The sequence below is a fragment of the Hypanus sabinus genome, chromosome 1 (genome assembly GCF_030144855.1).
Source record: "Hypanus sabinus isolate sHypSab1 chromosome 1, sHypSab1.hap1, whole genome shotgun sequence".
NCBI lineage: Eukaryota > Metazoa > Chordata > Chondrichthyes > Myliobatiformes > Dasyatidae > Hypanus > Hypanus sabinus.
The window spans coordinates 11,866,561-11,882,997 of NC_082706.1; positions in this window are offsets into that span (position 1 = coordinate 11,866,561).

A 16,437-nucleotide genomic window follows, 5' to 3' on the forward strand; every position below is an offset into this window, starting at 1 on the left:
TCCTCTCACATTCCAAAGACGTACAGGTTAGTGGGTTAATTAGTCACATGGACAGCACTGCTCACTGGGCTGGAAAGGCCTGTTACTGTGCTGTATCACTACCAATCTCTAAGTGTAAGAATCTCTAAAAATAAGAACAATATATTTCATAGCTATTCATTTGCTTCAGAATATAACAGGACTCAAATAATTGCCAATAATTTTCACCTGATTTAATGTACTATTTTACTTTTTTGAGTGTTCTAAAAGAACTGTTACAAAATTACACACAAAATGCTGATGGAACGCAGCAGGCTAGGCAGCATCTATAGGGAGAAGCACTGTCGATGTTTCGGGCCGAGACCCTTCGTCAGGACTAACTGAAAGGAAGGATAGCAAGAGATTTGAAAGTAAGTGGGGGAGGTGAAAATGCGAAATGATAGGAGAAGACCGGAGGAGGTGGGATGAAGCTGAGAGCCAGAGAGGTGATTGGCAAAAGGGAAACAGAGCTGGAGAAGGGAAAGGATTATGGGACGGGAGGCCTAGGGAGAAAGAAAGAGGGAGGGGAGCACCAGAGGGAGATGGAGAACAGGCAGAGCGATGGGCAGAAAGAGAGAAAAAAAGGAGGGGCAAAAAAACTAAATAAGAAGGGGAGGAGGGGCATTAACAGAAGTTAGAGAAGTAAATGTTCATGCCAGCGGGTTGGAGCTCTTCAGAGTTTTGGATCATTGGGCTCTTTTCCATGGAATGTGGGACCTGTACAGGGGTGCAATTTGCACCTGAACTGGAGGGGGACTAATGTCATAGCGGGAAGGTTCACTAGTCTGCACATATGGGGTGGAGGAGGGGAATGGGATTTAAACTAGAAAGGCAGGATGTTGGGATCCTGAGTGCCAGAACAGAAAGTGACGAGGTTGTGGAGACAGACTTTGTTAAGATCTCAGACAAAGACAGGAAACAAAAGGTTGATCATGGTGTGACAAATGTTCTAACCTGTATATATTTCAATGCAAAAAAGATTGTAGGAAAGGCAGTTGGACTTAGGGCATGGATCAACACATGGAATTATGATATAACCATTAGTGTGACTTGGTTGCAGGAAGGGCAGGACTGGCAGCCTAGTATTCCAGGGTTTCGATGTTTTAGACATGACAGAGCATGAGAGATTAAAGGGGGTGTGCTGGCTTTACCAGTCAGGGGATATGTGATGGTAGTGCTCCATCAGGACAGATTGGAGAACTCATCTAGATGGAACTGAGGAATAAGGAAGGTATGGCCATGCTAACGGTCTGTGGGATTTAGAGAAAAAAATGGAGTGAGATTGCATATTGTTGCAAGAACCATTATGTCATTATAGTAGGTGAGTTTGGGCTCCCATAGTGTAAAAGGTCTAGATGGGATAAGGTTTGTCATATGTTTTCAGGAAAGTTTCCTTTATTAGTACACGGAAGTTCCAAAGAGAGAATATGTGATACTTGATTTGGTACTAGAGAATGAGACAAGTTTGGCAGAAGTTTGTGTAGGGGAACATTTTGCATCTAGTGATAATAATGTCATTAGTTTCAAAGTAACTATGGAAAAAGATAAGCCTGGACCTACCCTGAGGTTGTAAATGGGAGAATGTTTAATTTTGGTGGTACCCGAAAAGATCTGGTAAGTGTGAATATGGACAGGCTGTTTACTGGCAAAGGTGTACTTGGTAAGTGGGAAGCCTTCAAAAGTAAAATTTTTGAGAGTACAATGTTTGTATGTGCTGGTCAGAATAAAAGTTAAAGGTGACAGGTTGCAAGAACCTTGGTTTCCAAGAGATATTGAGGCTGTGGTTAGGAAAATAAAAGTGTATAGCAGGTATAGACACATAGGAACAATTGCCTACACGAAAGATGTAAATAAGATTGATAGACTACAGAGAAAATTTAGCAGGATGTTGGCAGTACTGGAATACCTGAGTTATAAGGACTAATTGAACAGGTTAGGGCTTTATTTCTTAGAACATAGCACACTGAGGGGAGATTTGATAGAGGTGTACAAAATTTTGAGGGGTATAGATAAGGTAGCTGTAAGTAGGCTTTCTCCACAGAAGTTGAGTAGGATTACAACTCAACCTCAATCATGGATTAAGGTTGAAAGGTGAAAAGTTTTCGGGAAACATGAGGGGAAACTTCTTGACTCAGAGGATTATGAGTGTATAGAGTGAGTTAACAATGCAAGTGATGTATGGAACCTCGATTTCAATGTTTAAAAGAAACTTGGATAGGTACATTGATGGTATTGAGGGCAATTGTCCTGGTGCAGGTCAATGGGAGTAGCAGTTTAAATGGTTCGGCATGGACCAGATGGACTGAAAGGCTTGCTTCTGTGCTGTATTTTTCTATGACTCTATGATGAGAAGGCAGAACATACTCGGGCTGAATGGCCTAATTGTGCTCCTATATCTTACGGTCTTTTAAAATAGGTTATGTGTATCTTCTTATTCTGTGTTAATGTAATATCAAAATCAATTAAATTGACTGAACCAATTCATTGGTTTCTCCTCCCAATCTGTGTAATTATCTCCCAGTATGCTGAAGTAAAAAAAGAAAAAAAAACCTTTATTTGTCACTTGTACCTCGAGACCAATAGTGAAATGGGTTGTTTTGCGTCAACAACCAACCCATTTCGAGTATGTTGCTGGGGGAAGCCCGTAAGTGTCACCATGATTCTGGTGCTAACATAGCTTGGTCACTAACCTTACATCTCGGAATGTGGGAGGAAACCAGAACACCCGGAGGAAACCCACATGGTCATGGGGTGAGCGTACAAATTCCTTTCAGATAACGGTGGAAATTGAACCCTGAGTGCTGGCATTTGTGCTAATCACTATGCTACAGTACTGTCCTGAAATAATCTGCAATATTTGGTACAGCTTTATGTCAGTTGTTTTCTATTTACAGAATTTCCCATTCAGTGTGACCAGATACTTCACCCCATTTTCTGACTGAACTTCCTCTGCATCAGTCCGTAGATGCAAGTGTTGGCGTAGGAACTGAGTAGGTGCAAAATTGTTGGTTGATGTATATGGGATTACACAGTACTTATCTGTGTAACTGTAGTTTTTAATTTGCTGTTTTAAGGAATGTACAAAACATGGTATTCAGAGGAAAATGAAGTTGCAGGATAGAGTAAACAGCAAAATCATCGACTTCTTACGGTTCTGTCATGGTTCCGGTTGGCTGTTCCCCTTTAATGCTTTTTTCTCCCTGATTATGCCCTAATTTCAGTAATCAGATCTCCAGTTGCTGCTAGTTTACTCAGTTACAGTACACCTAGTTTTCATCAGAGATGGAAATAAATAGGATGGCGTCGCTATCACAGGTTGCCAGTTTGTTGGTCTATTCCCATGTGATAACTTAGTTTCTCGACTGTTTAGAACCGTTTGTTCCAAGTTCAGCTCCAGTTTCAAGATATTCCATGAAAATCCCATCTCCGTGTCAAGACTCCATATCAGAACTCGGTGTCAAGATTCCTCCCGTTTGGGGTTCAACGTTCACGTCTACGCCAGCATCCCCAACTCATTCTCCGTGCCTGGGTTCTCATCATTCTCTCCGTGCAACAGAACAAACTGGCCATAATGAATCCAGCAGACATGTATCCCCTGCAACAAGCCCTCGCCAGCCAGGGCTCCCTACTGGGTCTGCACGATCAGCTGCTCCGGGATGTCATGGAGAACCTCCATTTCCTATCAGTGAACGTAAGAAAGGTCAGTGAACAGGTCGATCGGGTATCCGCCTATCTTACCCTGTCGACTCCGGGAACTCCGTCTGACCAGCCCAAACAGCCTGTAGTGGCGACGCCCGATGCGTTAACAACACGTCCGCTAAGAGAACCGCGCGTACCTGAACCGACACCCTACTCCAGAGATCTGGGGAGGTGTCGGGCTTTTCTCTGCAACGCTCCTTGGTGTTCGAGCAGCAGCCATCCACGTACGCCACGGACAGATCGAAAATAGCTTACATTATGGGGTGGTTGAGAGGAAATGCCTTAGCGTGGCCCTCCGCGATTTGGGACAATCAGCCAAGGACCTGCTCTTCCTTCCCTCACCTTCATCTCAGAAATAAGGAAGATTTTTGACTATCCCGTCGCGGTAAAGATGCCGTTAAGCGTCCACTCACCCTCCGTCAAGGCTCACGCATTGTTGCCGAATACTCCTGGAGTTCCGGACACTAGCGGCCGACTCGGGCGGGAATGATGAGGGTCTCCAGGAAGTATTCCAGCAAGGCCTCTGTGACAAGGACGAGTTGGCGGCTAGGGATAACATTAGCAGCCTGGATTTAGTGATGTCCCTAGACACCAGGCTGGACAACCGAGAACGTCTGAGAGAGAGAACCGGTCGCCCTGCTCCTTTGGCCATCCCACGGCATGCTTTATCATCTACTCCCAGCCCTAACCTCTCTCTCCTCCTCCCGTTCCTAGAATAGCACCCGGCCCGGCCGTTTCCACCACCCCGGGAGAGGAACCAATGCAGCTGGGACGGAGCCGTCTTTCTCCTACAGAGCGACTCGGAAGATTCAGAGCCGGGGATTGTCTCTATTGCGGTCAGACTGGCCATTTTCGTGCTACCTGTTCCCTTCGGCCAAAAGGGAGGGCTCACTAGTAGAAAGGGGAACTCTGGTGAGTCAGACTATATTTCCTTCTGTCCCCCAATCCCGGATGCAGATCCAAACTACTGTAACCTACAACCATCAGTCCCTGTCCTTGTCTGCCCTGATAGACTCCGGTGCTGAGGGGAATCTCTTGGATGAAGACATAGCTGCCCCGGCCGGAATTCCTCGAGGGCCGTTGAGTACCCCTCTGGAAGCCCGGACACTGGACGGAAGACTTCTGGCTCGAGTCACTCACCGTAAACCACCACTGTCTTTGATCCTCTCTGGGAATCATCGCGAGCAGGTACAATTTAACCTAATTTCCTCTCCTCAAGCTCCGATAGTACTCGGGTACCCCTGATTAAGCCGCCATAACCCTTACATTGATTGGTCCACCGGGAAGATCGTCAGCTGGAGTCCGTTTTGTCACGCCACCTGTCTACATTCGGCCCTTTCCCCTGTAAGAACCACCACGACCTCGTCTGCCGTTGAACCCCCCCGACTTGTCCAGGGTTCCATCGGAATACCACGACCTGGGACGAGTGTTTACTAAACAACGCGCCCTTTCCCTGCCTCCACACCGACCATACGATTGTGCCATCGACATTCTCCCCGGAGCTCCTCTACCCACCAGTCGGCTGTATACTTGTCCCGGCCAGAGAGGGAAGCAATGGAGGCATCAGTGAATCTCTCGCGCTGGGCGTTATCCGATTCTCATCCTCCCAGGTTGGCGCAGGGTTCTTCTTTGTGGGGAAGAAGGATGGTTCTCTCCGTCCCTGCATCGACTGCCGAGGCCCAAATTATATAACCATGAAGAACAAGTACCCACTGCCTCTTAAGTTCTGCGTTCGAACCGCTTTACGGAGCCACCACCTTCTCGAAGTTGGACCTACGAAGCGCCTACTATTTGGTCCGGATAAGGGAGGGGGACGAGTGGAAGACGGCTTTCAATACCCACTTAGGCCACTTCGAGTACTTGGTCATGCCTTTTGGCCTCGCCAATGCCCCCGCAGTTTTTCAAGCCTTGATTAATGATGTACTAAGAGATTTCATTAACCGTTTTGTGTTTGTCTACCTGGATGACATCCTGATCTTTTCCAGCAGTCCCCAGCACATGTGTATCACGTCCGCCAAGTCCTGCAGAGGCCGGGGGAGAAAATATTATTCGCAAAGGCGGAGAAATGCGAATTCCACGACCCCTCTGTCAGCTTCCTAGGTTATATCACCGAGAAGGGAAAGGTGAGAGCTGGTCCCGAGAAGATCCGGGCTGTGGCGGAGTGGCCCAAACCCACGGACCGCAAGCAACTCCAACGGTTCCTGGGGTTTTGCGAACTTCTTTCGCCGGTTCATCAGCAACTACAATCAGGTGGCGGCTCCCCTTACCCGACTTACCTCACCTGCCACACCTTTCCTTTGAAACTCCGAGGCGGACTCAGCATTCGCCGAACTGAAGAGGCGTTTCATGTCTACTCCCGTTCTGATTCAACCGGACCCCTCCTGTCAGCTCATTGTGGAGGTTGACGCCTCCCACTCCGGGGTGGGAGCGGTACTGTCCCAACGTTCGGGCCCGGATCAGAAACTACATCCCTGTACCTTCTCTCGCCGACTGTCTCCCGCTGAGCGAAACTACGACGTGAGGAACCGGGAGCTACTAGAGGTCAGACTGGCGTTGGAAGAATGGAGGCCCTGGTTGGAGGGGGCGGAGCACCCGTTCATCGTCGGGGTAGACCATAAGAACCTTGAATATATTCAGACCGCCCAACGCCTGAATTCCCGCCACATTATTTTTTTGGCCGGTTCAGGTTCACCTTCACCGATCGTCCGGGGTCCAAGAACTGGAAGACCGATGCTCTCTCCCGTCAATCCGTTTCCGAGGAGGATCTTCCCAACCCCGGGACCATCCTGCCACCATCCTGTATAGTGGCTGTCCTCACTTGGGAGATCGAGTCCAGAGTTAGTGGCCCAACGGACTCAACCTAACCCAGGCACCGGACCTCCGAATCGCCTCGTTGTACTCGATTCTGTTCAATCGCAGGTTCTCCAGTGGGGGCACACTTCTCGTTTCGCCTGCCATCCCGGTATCGATCGGACTCTGACCCTCCTGAAGAGGCATTTCTGGTGGCCCTCCATGGACGCTGACACCCATTCCTGTGTTTCCGCATGTTCCGTCTGCGCCCGTGGAAAAGCCTCCCATCGGCCTCCTGCGGGATTACTTCGTCCCCTACTGTCCCTGGTCGTCCCTGGTCCCACATCGCTCTATATTTCGTCACCGGTCTACCCCTTTCACATGGAAACACTGCCATACTCACTGTGGTGGACCATTCTCTAAGTCGGTACATTTTGTAGCCCTCTCTAAACTACCTTCCGCGCAGGAGACTGCAGACCTTCTCGTCACCCACGTTTTCCGACTTCACGGAATCCCTTTAGATATTGTCTCTGACCGGGGACCTCAATTCATTTCGCAAGTCTGGAGATCCTTTTGTCGAGCCCTCCTTGGTGCCTCAGTTAGCCTGTCCTCCGGGTTTCACCCACACACGAACGGGCAGACGGAGCGCGTCAACAGGGAGTTGGAGGCGGCGTTACGTTGTATGACAGCCAACAACCCATCGACCTGGAGCAACCATCTCGCACGGGTAGAATACGCCCACAACTCTCTGGTCAACACCGCTACCGGAAAATCTCCGTTTCAATGCTCTCTCGGGTATCAACCCCCACTGTTTCCCGCCCAGGAAGAGGAGATTGCTGTGCCGTCAGTCCAGGCCCATATACACAGGTGCCGGAAGATCCGGGAAGACACACGCTCGGCCTTGCTTCGCTCAGCCAAACGTAATCGAAAAATTGCCGACCGCCATCGTACCCCTGATCCTGAGTATCGACCTGGGCAGATGGTGTGGCTCTCGTCCAGAGACATTCCTCTCAAGAACGAGCCCAAGAAGCTCGCCCCCTCCCCCGCTTCCTGGGACTCTTCAAGGTTGAGAGCATTATCAATCCCACGGCAGTGCGGCTCAAATTCCCTACGTCAATGCAGATCCATCCTACATTTCACGTCTCCCAGTTAAAACCGGTTTCTGTCAGCCCCTTGTGCCCTTCGACCGAACCTCCTCCACCACACCCCCCCCCCACCCCCGATCATCGAAGCGTACATCCCGCGTACACCGCCTGGCGGTTATTGGATGCCTGCCGTCCAGGCAGGGGTCTCCAGCACCTGGTCGACTGGGAGGGCTATGGCCCGGAAAAACGTTCCTGGATTCCCCGCTCCTTCTTCCTGGACCCTTCTCTCATCTGGGATGTCCATCGGGACTATCCAGATAAGCCTGGGGGGTCGCCTGGAGGTTCCCATTGAGGGAGGGGTACAGTCATGATTCTGGTTGACTACTCCCCTTTAAAGTTTCTTTCCCCCTGATTATGCCTTAATTTCAGTCATTAGATCTCCATTTGCTGTTAGTTTACTCAATTACAGTACACCTGGTTTTCACCAGAGACTGTGAAATAAGTACAATGGCATCACTATCACAGGTTGCCAGTTTGTTGGTCTATTCCCATGCGATAACTTCATTTCTGGACTGCTTAGAACTGTTTGTTCCAAGTTCAGCTCTACTTTCAAGATATTCCATGAGAATCCTGTCCCCGTGTCAAGGCTCCATGTCAGAACTAGGTGTCAAGATTCCTCCTGTTTGCTTCATGTCAACATTCATGACTGCACCAGCATCTCCAACTCAATTTCCGTGCCTGAGTCCTGCACTTATGTTCTCCTCATTCGCTCTGTGCAACAGGTTCTCGCTCTCGGGATCATTGCGATTATTACCATCCACCCCCCTTGCACCCTCCGGATTTCATTGGGCTTTATAGTATGTTTGACAGTAAGGGCACTGAATGAAAGAATGAGAATGATTGGTATCAAAGGAGTTGCTATATTGTCGAACCAATCGTAAGCTGCCCACAGGGGTGAGGTATAATAGGCAACAGTTTCGATGCAGAAATATGGAATGTTGTTAATTATAAATTTTGGTTCGAACATAAAGTAAAACGGGATGCTTCTCAAACAGGCCAGCATACACACAGTGGCTATAACTACACTTGCCGTCCTCTCTGTACAGTACCTTGGTCGGAGTTTTTGACCAGAAATGGCCACAAAGCGATCAAAGGTAAAAGCGACCTTGAACCGAACAGAGCAATCGAGGGCTGCAACCTTTGTGGGAAGTATGATGGCGCAGATTGGAGAGATGAACAAAAAAATTATAATATATTGTTATATCATTACAGTATGACTTCGACATTCACCAGCAATAGATCCGCCATTGCCACGGCAACTAAATAGTGAGTAATACATTTGGGAAGTCTGCAATTTCCATGGCATAGGATTATGATTGCCACCAGGTTAAGTACAACAGAAAGAAAAGTAAGTTATCAGTCTCTGCAAGTAAGCTAGCGCCAGGGTAAAAAGAAACTCCAAATTAAGAAGTATGTGAACCTTTGTATGTATTTAATGGCTGGTAGAACCTTTTTTTAGCAGCAATAACCTCCACTAAGTGTTTCCGGTAGCTGCTGATCAGACCTGCACAATGGTGAGGAGAAATCCTGAGGCAGCAATGCAGCCCTAAACCATGATGCCCCTTCCTCCGTGCTTCACAGTAGGGATGAGATTTTTGAGTTGGTGTTCAGGGCCCTTCTTCCTCCAAATATAGCAGTGTGTATATCTGCCAAAAAGTTCATTTGTCCACAAAACATTGTCCCAGAGGTGTTGTGGAACATCCAGGTGGTATTTTGCAAACTTGAGACAAGCAGCAATCTTTTTTTTGGAGAGCAGTGGTTTGGTTTCTTCTATTCTGTCCTTCCATGAACACCATCGCAATTCGGTGTTTTTATTTTAGTGGACGCATGAACAGACCTTAGCAAGTTCTAGAGATTTCTGCAGTTCTTTTGCTGTTATCCTTGAATTCTTTTTCACCGCCTTCAGCATTTCATGTTGTGCTCTTGGTGTGACCTTTGCAGGATGCCCACAGCTAGTGAGAGTACCAACAGTACTGAATGTACTGAATCTTTAGGAACGCTATTGTCATCTTTTCCAGCTTCATGCATCTCTACAATTCTTCTTCTAAGGTCCTCTGAAAGTTGTTTTGATCGAGGCATGCCCATAACCTGACTTTGTGTCTTTATTTAATAGGGCAGGACACCTCTGCAACCCACACCTGCAATCTCAGCTCACTGATGGGAACACCAGATTCCAAATGCATTTGTAGAAGGTATCATCCCAGGGGTTCACATACTTTTTTGAATCTAGACTGTGATTGTTGAAATGGTGTACTCAGAATTGACAAGATGAAGTACAATTATTTGTGTGTTATTGGTTTAGTCAGATTGTGTTTGTCTTGTTGTGACTTAGATGAAAATCAGACTAGATTTTATGAGTAATTAATGAAGAAAACTAATTAATTTCAAAGGGTTCACAAACTTCTTCTTGTAACTGGTTCCCCGTCCAACACCATTTGTTTAGTGTCGTATTCATCTGATCCATCCTCCTCTTTCTATGCTCACTGGCAACTGACAGTGAATGCAATCCAGCAATTAAAAATTAAGAGGTCCCTCTTAGACTGTATTTCTAGCTCCCTAAATCCATGCTGCAAGACTTCATCCCTCTTTTTACCTTTACCATTAGTATCAATGTAGACAGCAGCATTTGGCAGCTTAGAATGCTCTGAAGTTGTTCTATGATATCCTTGATTCTAGAACCATGGAGACAACTCATTATCTTGGGTTCATATTAGCTCTCTTATCACTATATCCTTGGACACTTATTCCACCCCCTTGTGCAGTTCAATCACTCATGGGGCCATGATCTTGGTTAGAAACATAGAAAACCTACAGCACAATACAGGCCCTTTGGCACACAAAGTTGTGCCGAACTAGCTGAACTCCACAGAGGTTCACTCACACTGACATTTTGTAACACTTAGAAATAATTTTCCAGTGAGGTACAGACGTAGGTTTCACTGAGTATCTTCCTGTTTCCCTGAACACCGTTTCTTAACTTGTTTGCTGACCATCTTCAAGACCATATTAGTTCAAGACTATTTGATGTTACTTCCCATAAATTGTACTCCAGTCACTGTTATTACACTAAATTCAAAGGCAACTTAAAATCAAAGGATGTAGAGTATACTCTACCTTGTAAGTAATTTTCTTACAGACATTCACTGTAGAGCAGCGAAATATGGTAGAATCAATGAAAAACTACGCACAAACAGAGATTGACAACCAACCAATGTGCAAAAGGAGACAAAATGTATAAATGGATAGATTACAGAAATAGTTGGGCAGCTAAATAGATAGGCAAATAGATAGATAATTCATTAGATGGAGTGGCTATGTAGTGATATGTCTCTCCAAATGAGGTGTAAGTCACACCTTACCTCCGGTAGCCTACAGGTCACGCTTGGGCAAGGTGTAGCACCTGCTTAACCCCTCCAAGACCCAATCAGTGTCACATGAAGCTATGGGAGTAGGTAGTGAATGGTCATATGAGCTGCTGGTGCATATCACATCCTGGTTATGTGACCACTCACATCAGCAGACAATTTCTGAAGAATATTGATAATGGTTAGGATTACCTGTCTTGTAAAGACACTACCCAGTATCAGGAAATGGCAAACCATTTCTGCAGAAAATTTTCCTAAGAACAATTATAGTTGAAGACTATGCTAGCCCATATCTTAAGACACGGCACATAATCATGATGATGAATTAGATGGATGGATAAATAGATTTGATGCATAGGTAAATGATAGATAGATGGATAAATTAGATAGATGGATAAGACAGATTGATAATTGGATAGACAAATGAATAGATAGATGAGATGGATAGATGGATAGATTAGATAGATGGATAGACAAATAAATGGATAGATAGATCAGACAGGTGGATAGAGATAGATGGGTAGATTAGATAAATAGATGGATAGATTAGAAAGATAAATGGGTGGATTAGTGAGATGGATAGATAGATATATTAAGTATATTGAAGAGTAGATAGATTAAATAGTGAGTCCATACATTGGGGATTCAGTTCAGAGTAGAGGTGAGTGAAGTTATTCTTGGTGCTATCTCTGATAAAATTGAAAATCCTCATCAACCACTTACCTGACTGATTTTGCACCAATGACAAGAGGTTTCCACAGAGTGTGCGTCACATTTCTTCCTTGCTAAATGGCTTTCCAGCCCCTAAGTTTGGCAGAGATCTTGACTGCATCTCAATTCCTGCACCTCTAGCCACACATCTCTTGCTGGTCAGAGTAAGCAGGCTGTTTCTCTTTCCACCTCACGTGGTCTACATCCAATAGATGAATGCTTGCATTTTCTGCATTTTCAACAATAAGATTCTAGTACTAGACACATCTTCCCTTCAGGTACTTCTCAGTGTTTTGAAGGTATGAATCCCTTCATGATTCAGTGATCTGTTCCTTTGTTTCACCCAATCAGTCCCTTGTCCTTTGGCACTTCCCCATGCCACTGGATTATTTTAAGGGTGTGTATGGGGGTGGGTGATCATTCTAAATTCAAAGTTTGGCAGGAACACTCACTCCAGGTGTTACATTGCATGGGAATTCCAAGTAATTCCTTGAGCTCTGGGTGGCATCATTTGAAGGGAATGTTTTCAGTTTGTGCTAGAATTTGGTACTTGAACACTAACTGGAGGCTCTGTGGTGCATCATCAAAGTGGAAACTTGTGTGAAGAGGATGTGTTTAGAGGTGGTCCTGCTGCAGCCTAAGGAGAAAAGTAATGGGTGAGTATCAAGCAGAGGCAGTCTGGGTAACCATTGATGGCATCTGGTCCTTGTTCTGTGTTGAAAAATCCTGGGGTGAACATATCCATCCTGATCCAAGATTACAGTGTCGCGTGTGGCTCAGCTGCATAATGGGAGGTCCAAGAGTCTATTGATGATGACTTGAATAGACAGCAATGCACATAATCAGGTATCATGTGCTGTCTCCCTGGTGCCAGTGTCACTGTTGTCACAGATTGGTTACAGGGCATTCCAAATAGCAAGGATAAGCAACCAGAGATCATAATCCACATGGGTAATCATTGGTGAAAGGAGAAGTGTGGTCCTGCAATGTGAAGTTAGAAAGCTAGATCATAGATTGAAGAGCAGGACCTTCACTTCATTATCTGAGGGAAAAATGTTTTCAGAAGACTGGAAAATTGCAAATGTTATTCCGCTCTTCAAGAAGGGATAGAGGCAGAAGAAAGGAAATTATAGACCAGCTAGTGTGGCCTCAGTGTTTGGGAAGATGCTTGATTGTTATGGATGTGGTTTATGGGTACTTGGATTTACATGGAAAAATGGGCAGTAGTCAGCATGGTTTCCTCAAGGGAAAATTTTGCCTGGCATTCAAATTATTTTAAGGAATGAACAGGATAGACAAAGGAGAATTGGTAGATGTTGTGTACTTGGCTTTTCAGGGGGCATTTGCATGGTGCCACACATGAGGATGCTTAAGAGCCTGTGGTATTACAGGAAAGATGCCACCATGGATAACACAGTGGATAATTGGCAGGATGCAAAGGGTGGGAATAAAGGGAGCCCTTTCTGTTTTGTAGCCAGTGACTAGCGGTATCCCACAGTGTTCTGGGTTGGGACCACTTCTTTTTATGTTATATGTCGATGATTTGGATGATGGAATTGAACACTTTCTGGCCTATTTTGTGCATGATATGGTGGAGGGACAGGTTGTTTTGAAGAAGTAGAGAGGCTAGAGAAGGACAGGGAAATTAGGAGAATGGGCAAAGAAATGGCAGATGGAATACAGTGTCGGGAAGTGTATGGTCATGCACCTTGGTGGAAGACATAAAAGAGTAGACCATTTTCTAAATGGATAGAAAATTCAAAAATCTGAGATGCAAAGGGATCAGACTCCTTGTGCAGGATTCCCTAAAAGTCAATTCCCAGGTGGAGATAGTGTTGAGGAAGGCAAATGCAATGTTAGCCTTTATTTGAAGAGGACTAGAATATAAAAGCTAGGATGTAATTTTGAAGCTTCATAATGCACCGGTGAGGCCTTACTTCTCTGAGCTCTCTGATGCCTGTCACTTTATTTCTCAATGTACAAACAAGCTGGATGAACTCAGCAGGTCAGGCAGCATCTGTTGAAAGGAGCAGTCAACGTTTTGGGCCGAGACCCTTCGTCAGGACTGGCTTCATCCTGACAAAGGCTCGAGGCCTGAAACGTTGACTGCTCCTTTCAACGGATGCTGCCCGACCTGCTGAGTTCATCCAGCTTGTTTGTACGTATTGATTTGACCACAGCTTTTGCAGTGTACTTTGTGTTTACTTTATTTCTCCATCTCACTCCTTCTCTGAGCTCTCTGTTTGTGATCTACACTGTCATAGCAAGACCCAACGAAGAGCAGGATACTTCCAGAGTCAGTATTGATTTATACAACTTCAGGGATTCTCTCACTGTAGCAGATCTTCATTTTTACTCTTTAGATTAACACACTTTGATATTCTTACAAATCTGAAATGTTTATGTTCATTCAGGGGTTCCTAATTCGTGGTCCACTAAGCTCGCAGTTAATGGTCAGGGTCTATGGCATAAAAAGTTTTGGGAACCCCTGCTTTATGATGTCAGTTTCTAAATGCTGCAGTTTGACTGATTTTGTCCATCTTCTCCTTCTTGAACTTCCACACATTGACCAGATACCCTCATCTACAGAATCCCCATGGCAACCGAACCTCATCCTGTCTGAGATACTCTCTTTGTTCTATTTGAACTTTTTCCTCATCCTCCATTCCGATGAATGGACTTTAACCTGTAATGTTAACTTTATTTCGTTTTTCTGTAAATGCTGTGTGACTTGCTATGAGCATCCAACTTAGACCACAGACTATTAGAGCACAGGACAGGCCCTATGGCCCACAGTATTGCATCAACCTTTCAGCTGACTGTATGATCAATCTAGCAATTGTCTCTCACATAAGTCTCCATTTTATTTTCATCCATGTACCTATTAAAGAATCTCAGTAATATCCTTAATGGATCTACCTCTACAACGATACTTGTTGTAGACACAGGGTTCACCATGAATCCAACACCCTCTGTGTTTAAAAAAAAACTACCTCTCTTCTCTTCTCCCATACTTTTCTCCAAGAACCTTAAAGTTATACTCCCTCATTTAAGTCATCTCTGCCCTGGGGAAAAGTTTCTGCCTATCTACTCGATCTCTGCCTCTTATTATTTATGCTTTCCAAAAGCTCCAGCACATCCTCTTCCTTAATGTCCATATGCTCAGGCATTTCAGTCTGCTGTAAGTCATCCCTACAATTGCCAAAGTCCTTTTCCGTAGTGAATACTGAAGCAAAGTATTCATTAAGTACCTCCGCTACCTCCTCCGGTTCTATACACACTTTTCCACTGTCATACTTGATTGGTCCTATTCTCTCACATCTTATTCTCTTGCTCTTCACATACTTGTAGAATGCCTTGGGGTTTTCCTTAATCCTGCTCGCCAAAGTCTAATCATGGCTCTTCCGCCTTCTGCTCACGGACATGTAAGACATAGTTGCTTTCTGTCTGCCTTTAATCTCTTCCTTTTCCGACTTAAACTTTGAAATTTCAACTTTATTCAGTCGGATCTGTAGAGAAACATTTATAATTATGTCTACCCTAAGAAGCACCAAAAGGAATCCGGACCCAGGCAACGGAAAGCCTAAAAAAGCTGATGAATTCTCGGAGGAACCCCCTTGGGGGAACATATTAGAGTTTCAGATCAGCTGTAACAGCACTGAAATAACTAAACTAAAAGATAAATTTCTCCCTTTTGAGGAAAAAATTGACTCTCGGAGCCTCGATCTTAAAGAAGTTAGTCGAAATGCGGCTGACCTTTCTTCTCGTTTGGAAAAGGCTCAACAACGAATCGTTGATCTGGAAGCTCGGTCGCGTTGGAATAATATCCGAATTGTTGGATTAAAAGAGAAATCAGAATCTGCCGACACAGTGGATTATTTTGCTAGAGTGTTTCAGTCTTTATTTCCTGCGGCTTGTTCACAGCGGCCGGAGATTGAAATGGCTCACAGTGTTTTAAAACTTTTGGACCAAGATAAAAACAGGCATATTGTTGTGCGTTTTCTTCGTTTTAGGGAAAAAGACCACATTGTTAAGCTTGCAAGAGAACAAAGGTTGTTTCAATTTCAAAGTTCGGAGATTTGCTTTTTTGAAGATTTTCGACGAGAAATTGTTAAGAATCATGTTGGGTTCGCCTTGGCCATGCGTTTAGCTTACCAAAAAAGCTCTATCCATCACTTCAATACCCAGCTAAATTAAGGCTTTTTGTCAAAAATTCTGGGGTTTGTATTTTTGATGACCCAGCCGAAGCATTGCGTTTTATTAACTCTTTGCCTGTTGAGTCTGAAGCCTGAAGTTTGAATGAATTACAACTGTTTGATTGCCTCATGACGTAAGGAGTGATGAAATTAGAAGAATTGATGGTTATAGAAAGTCTTTACCTTAAAATGTATTTTTATCTTTGAAAAAGACTGGTTTAGATGGGTTTAACCTCAGAAGACATAACAAGAGAACTGTTGAAAGACTGTAGATAATTTTGAACCCTAGAATTTTTTCTCTGTTTGTAGCATTTAAATGAACTCATTTTTTTAGTTCCGTATGCTTTTGTAAAGATCTTTTAAGTAATTATCTGGATTTCCTTACGTTTTAAAGATAGATTGGATAATTTAAAGATGGTGATTGGTTTTCTTTTGTGCAAATATTTCAAGAATTGTTTTGGATGTGTTTTTCTTTCCTTATCTAATATTATGAAGACTACTTTCAAAATTGAA